This window comes from Haliotis asinina, chromosome 6 (assembly GCF_037392515.1).
Source record: "Haliotis asinina isolate JCU_RB_2024 chromosome 6, JCU_Hal_asi_v2, whole genome shotgun sequence".
Classification (NCBI taxonomy): Eukaryota; Metazoa; Mollusca; class Gastropoda; order Lepetellida; family Haliotidae; genus Haliotis; species Haliotis asinina.
Genome location: NC_090285.1, coordinates 23,024,130 through 23,031,420, shown reverse-complemented (window position 1 = coordinate 23,031,420; position 7,291 = coordinate 23,024,130).

Sequence of the window (7,291 nt, the reverse complement as noted above, 5' to 3'; positions counted from 1 at the left end):
TCAAAACTGCCTATATGTAAAGCTTTGCAATCTTCCATACTGAAACAAATGGCTTGCTACGTGCCTGTAGACATCATATTTTCATGTAACATGATTAAATATCGATGTGAAAAACACACAAATAGGATCAAATTGGATCAGTAACTATACCATCCAAGCATCCGAAAAGAACTACACCGCTGGGATATTTGGTTACGATCAGACAAGGAATACCATGGATATTTTTAACAAATGGCATATGATGGGCATCCAGCCTCCTGACTGTTTAGGCGAAGAAATTGTGCTAATATGGACAGGAGCCCAGTTCCTTTGTCCGTCACGGTCGAAGGAGCGGGCGCTGACCAATTTGCGGTTTGGTTTCGTAATTAGACCGTTGGCGAGAAACATTATTCGCTCCGCATCAGTGCCCCTTTAAAGTGTGTTAGTGCTAACATGTTCAGTATACAAAACTACCTGGTAAGCATGGAAATAGAATGGTCCTGTTCCTAACTCTGTAGTTAAAAATGTAAGATTTAAAGATGAAGTTCTGTATAATTGACTGATATATTATAAACTGTAGTATATGCTGCTTATTGTACTACTCAAGTCAAATCTATGTAATTATAGAGAGACATGGCAAAGACATATTCAGTTCTTGAAAAGTTCAGAAATAAAGAAATTGTTTGTACAACTGTTATGGGTGGTAATTTGTTGACACATACTTCTGGGGCATAGTATTATCATCATCCTAATTTATGTATCACATATTTTTTTAAATATTTTTTTCTCACAATAGTATATACTTCACAAACTTTGATTTATTTCCTCATATAACTTACCTGTTTGTTTAGAAACAGACATTACCATGTAAGGGTGTTTATGGAAGCCAGTTTTAGATCTCTCCATGGAATGTGAAAGATAGATATAAAAGATGATAAACAATTCTGTATATCTACATGCACAAAAAAAAGGGTACTACACATTACTACCAGTCTGTATGATTCTTGAATTTATAAAGAAACTGTTTGTACAACTGTTATGAGTAGTAATTTGTTGACACATACTTCTGGGGCATAGCATTATCATCAGCAAGTTTGTATTACCTGGAAGCTATACTGTACCATGGCTTACAATGCTAGTCACTTGTATTTATCAGCTTCTTGACATGTCTAACATACTATTCATGATGTTGCATATGTAGATAATGTAGATTATTTATGATAAGTATAATCTAGACAATTTGTAAGTGTTTGTATGTATGGTTATTGTATTGAAGTCAAAGGCATTCAGCTATTTAGCAATATACTGTGATATGAAGCATGCAGATTCTTGTCAATAACTGTGGTCATAAATTACTAAGCTAAATGGTATAGTATGTATTGAGATTTTAGGAATATGTCCTATTGTTCGATGTTCCTCATACAGTTCATCTAAATATGTTTTTTAATCATTCAGTTTCCTGGGCCATGTATCAAGATTTCCTAATTTATGTATCACATATTTTTTAAAATATTTTTTTCTCACAGTATTATATACTTCACAAACTTTGATTTATTTCCTCATATAACTTACCTGTTTGTTTAGAAACAAACATTACCATGTAAGGGTGTTTATGGAAGCCAGTTTTAGATCTCTCCACGGAATGTGAAAGATAGATATAAAAGATGATGAACAATTCTGTATATCTACATGCACAAGCATTACTACCAGTCTGTATGATTACCCAAAAGGAGATATAGGAATTGTTTGAAGCAGCTAGTCAGATCATAATTGTGGTTTGTTTACCTTAACTGTCCATGTATGTGAAAATGGTGTAAGACTTTTGTGTCTTCACCAGAGGATAGTATGTACGTGACTGCTTTTGGCCTCTGGTTTGTATCCTGTAAACATGATTGTCAGTTATTATTGCCAGTCATTTCACACAAGTCCACTCTCTGAAATTCTCAAACTGGTGGAATCTGAACCACACTACTAATCTGCAGAAGCTGTCATGCTGGAAAATGTCCACTGACGATACACAGATACATATACAGTGTTTTAAGAGGATCAGGACAGTTGTACTCTCCTGAGTGAGAAATATGATACTTTTTGATATGCATTGTTAATAATGTGTCTGTAGTTATATCAGCATATGATGTGTATATAGCTGTTTGTTTGATGCATATTTGTAAAGTTACTCTCTGTTACTCTATTAAATTGTTTCTCTGATATATCATGTGAAATCCATGCTTCCACCATGACAAATACCTCAGTGAGTGCAAGTACAGTATATTTGTTGTCCTACCTTGAGTGATATTCAACATATCCAAAGAAGTGTGCTTTACAAAGCTCTTCACTTTGTCCAAAATACATACATAGAGACGTTCAGTGAAATAGATAATACATTTTTTTCAGGTGTTGTGTAAAATCTCGGTTGTCAAAATCCAAACCACATTCCACAAGAGGGACTGTTATCCCTCAGATTGTTCAAAATGTCAATTAGTGTTTTACAGATTTGAGTGAATGTGTGAGACAGTGAGTGAGTTCAGAGTAAACTCTGCATCAATATTGCTTCAGGCATGAGAAAGACTTACAAAACTATAGTGTCATTAAAAAGTCACGGCTTTATATGAAAGCAATGTGTCAAACATGTGCACCTATATCTATACATGTTTAGTATGGACTGAAGTATAAGATGTGCCTTGAAAATGATTTTGTTAAGTTGGGTTGTGAAGGTTTTAAGTTTAGTTTGTTTACCCAAGAAAGGTTTCCTGATGGACAATTACCAGTATTTTATATTTTCCAATGGGCAGTGGGGTAGCCTAGCGTTTGCTCATCACAACGAAGACCCAGGTACAATTCCGCTACACGTGTACAATGTGTGAAACCCATTTCTGGTGGCCTCCACTGTGATACTGCTGGAATATTGCTAAAAGCAGCATAAGACTCAGTATTATTTTCCGAAAGGTTATCATATCATTGGACACTTAATATATATTTCTGATGTTTAACAAGTTCATTTATAAAAATTAGAACATCAGGCCCCCCTAAGTAATTGAAGGAATTACAGCAAATTTGAAGGAATTGCATCTCAAATGTAAACAAATGCAGCCCACTCGCGAAACAATTGCAGCGATATCGATAGTTTAGCGGTAATAACAGAAACACATCGGCCCTATCGGAAGCAATGTCGGTAATACTGGAAACACGCTCGGCCATCTTCGGAGATTTTTCGGTCGCGAGCGGAAACCCACGCAGCAAAACATGGCGTCGTTGGAAGAAACACCCGTCTCGGTGAGTTGTGTTTTAAGTTCCTATTATTACATTTTTATACTTATCCATCTTTGACCACCCGTGTTGAATGCGTTTAGGTATGAGGTGTTGTCGGGACAATAGGTTATGTTTTTAGGAACAGATTGTCACTGCAGAACAGTGTCACAAGTCATGCCCCTGGAGATTGTTTACATCTGAACATTGAAGTCGTGCCGATGATTACGAACATCATGAGCGTGCGCCATGAAGAAGTTTATGAGCCATAATTTTTCTTTCTATGAAGTGCAATTGACAAATTTAACCATCATTTTACCAAAAAATGATGTTATATCTAGCGCACGTTCGTAATCATCGGCACGACTTCGATGTTCAGATGTAAACAACCTCCAGGGGCATGACTTGTGACACTCTTCTAGAGTGACTATCTTTTCCTAAAAGCATAAGCTATTGCCCCGACAACACCTCATACCTAAACGCATTCAACACGGGTGGTCAAAGATGGATAAGTATAAAAATGTAATAATAGGAACTAAAAACATTACTCACCGAGACGGGTGTTTCTTCCAACGACGCCATGTTTTGCTGCGTGAGTTTCCGCTCGCGACCGAAAAATATCCGAAGATGGCCAAGCTTGTTTCCAGTATTACCGACATTGCTTCCGATAGGGCCGATGTGTTTCTGTTATTACCGCTAAACTACCGATATCGCTGCAATTGTTTCGCGAGTGGGCTGCGTTTGTTTACATTTGAGATGCAATTCCTTCAAATTTGCTGTAATTCCTTCAATTACTTAGGGGGGCCTGAACATTATGGGCCAGAGTTCACAGACACTATTTGAAAGTGCCACTGAATATAATAATGAGACTTCAGAGAGTCTCTAAAATTAACACTATGATTGGGATGTTTGTGCTTTCAAATGGACAGTGTTTTGTTCATATGTGTTCATTCTCTGATGTCTGGATGATTTAGACTGGGCCTTTTCAGCGAAGCAATCTTATCACTTCACTTTAAGTACTGCAAGTGTACGTTAAAGTATATGATTTAAGCTATTACATACAAATTTTGAAAATGCAACCTTTTCAAAGGTTATAAATAATACCTGGTATGTTATAAATGGATTTACACATTCTTCTGTTGTACAAATTCTAGTGCTAGCATCTGCTAGAGTCCTATGCACTCTTTGTGTGGGCTCCCAGTATCAACTTGTACCTTGCTGAAAAAGTGTGATCACAAAAAGAACATAAATTTTGTTAAATTTTCTGCTTTCTAAAAGGTGTGTATTCATGGCTTTTCATATTTTATTCAATAGAGAAAGAGTTCTTGTTTATCATATTTAGATTTGAAGGTCAGTTCTGCAATTTCTTCCACTTTTTGTTGTTCCAGTTTACAGCAGTTTGTCTGACAACCCATCCAGATTGATTGCAAATGGAATGCATGTAATTGTCATAAGCAAGTTCTCTTGAATGATGAGGGAGTTGTTTTTGTGTAATTGTATATATATCAGTGATTAAGTAATTGTTACTCGCTGAATTGTGTTGTAATTTGATAAATGAGATGATTGATTTCTCTAGTGGTTGCTGTGGGTATGCTAAAACATTCCTTTGTATGGTGTATGTTTAGATTTGATGATTTACATGATCACTGAGTTTCCATGTCATTCTACATAATTTTGTTTTCAAATACAATACGAGCACAATGCCTAGTACTAGGTGAGTCTACATTTCTGAAACATTTACAGCTTTTGAATAGGGGCGGTAGGATAGCCTTATGGTTAAAACCTCCACTTGTCATGCTGAAGACCATTTTGATTCCTCACAGGGGCAAAATGTTAGAAACCTATTCCTATTGTCCCCTGCTGTGATATTGCTGGAATATTGTTAAAAGCAGGGTCACACTGTACTCACTCTCTGCTTCTAGAAGACCTGTAGCTGGGGCAGCAAGTAGATATGGTTGTTGCCCAATGATTTTGTGTGTAAAATGGAGTAAACTGCGGTATGTGTATTGTCTGTAGTAGGGCTACAAATACGTGTTCCTTTTTATGTGATAAGTGACATTTTTACCATGTTTTGTCCTTGCAATTTTTAACGTTTGCTTTGTAAACCCCTTTTCTTCTGAAAATGGCAGACTGAGGATTCTAAACTTATGCATATTTCTGCTCAAGATCACATGTTTTGTATAAATTATCAAAAGTTAGGTTTCGGTATTTAATACTATGTATTTACAATTCGAGTGTTAGTGCTTAAAGCAATTTATGTGACATTTATCTGTTTAACTACTTATTCAGGAGAGCTACAGTGCCAATGTTAAGAAATAGTCTACTTCCTGATTGAAACATTATGAGTTACGCATCTCAATAAGTTATCACCTCCCAACTTTCACTTGATGTACATAGTTGTTATGCATAGCGCAAAAAAAATAAAATTAAATTATATTTTGTTTAAATGTCAAATTAAGTAAAGGTTTGAGTAAAGATAGAAAGGTTTGAAATACATGTAGATCTGTTTCTGTGATTTCATACTTATGTCATTAAATCAGATAAATGTTATACAAATGTTTTATCAAAGTACATCCACATTATAGGTCATGATGTTGGTTAGAGATAAAGAAAATAATAAAGGATCCATTAATACCAGTATCACTGATGTGGAAGGCATGGCTGACCATATTGTTTAGAACACTGTAGTACATTATATTCTTTGTTGCGTCATGAACCATTTGAATCCATATTCTGATTGTTGCTTTGTCAGCACTTTACTTGTAGGCAAGGATTTCACATGTATTCTTTGGGAACTGACACCCTGTAATACAACCTAAATGTTGTTCAAAGGCATCACAACCAACTCTCACTCTTAACACTGTCAACAGCGCAGGGAAGTATGTTGTTGGCATTATTAGGATGTGATGTTAGGTATTCAATTGTCCGGTATCAGTATTTATTTATCTATCCACCAAAGTGTTGTAACAGATATACACACTGTTACACTGGCTAGCTATTCTCAAAACATTTGTAGCCCTACGAACTTCTTAAGCTAATTGTTAACATATTAGCTACTATCAAAGTTAAGAATTCTTAGGGCTGTGAATATTTCAAGACTAAGGCCTGGGTTTTTATGCCAGATTAACAGTAAATAGACATATGGTGTTTTGTTGTGTAAGATGTTCAGATTTACCTGTGTTTTCATTGTTGTTAATTTGGTTGTATTGTTCTTAGATATTTATTATTTGAGATTTGTCTGTGATCTATTTTCTTGATTTTATTGTTGAGTGTTATTGTACGGTTACTTGTACTTGTTGTTTAGAGCACATTTTAATGACCAGTTGTAGAAATAGCTTTAATCCTCAGTGGTAGACAGAACTTACACAGAGCCCAGTGATTAATGACAAAATCAAAATATATTCTTATTGAAATACACACTCAATCCCTGCTGAAGTTAACAAAATGTTAAAAAGTGGCAGTAAAAGTTGAAAAATTGAAATTGGACTGATGTTTCAAATGAGTAATGCAACTCCCATCCCCTTTCTGATGGTCAGATGCAAAATGTGACTGGAATGGCAGAAATTAAGAATGTGAAACACTGAAGGTGAAAATGTAGAATGTCACACCACTGAAGGTAAAACGAAGTGTGTGAAATGTTGCTGAAGGTGAAAAATGTTATCCTTGCTTATGATCTTGATGATGTGAAACCTTGGTATATGTGTGTATTTGTGAATACTGGTGTTTTTTGCATGTTAATTTATTAGTTCACTGTGATGCCAGTGCATTCATTCCAGCTATTGATTTGTTTTGCATTACTGCATTTTGTTGCTTTGTGTTTTACAGGGATTGTCATGACATTTTGTCTGAGCTCACTTCATCATTTGTGAGCACCTGCATTTTTGTCAGAAAATCAAACCTTAAGAATATTAAACAAAATACTGTCCAGTAAACATGTAGTGATGCCTCACATGAAATATATTAAAAATGCAGTTAGTTCAATTCTGTGAACATGATAAGTTCATTTCAATCAGATACCTTTTGATGTGTAATTGCAATCTCACATAATGTTGTGAAATATTAATAC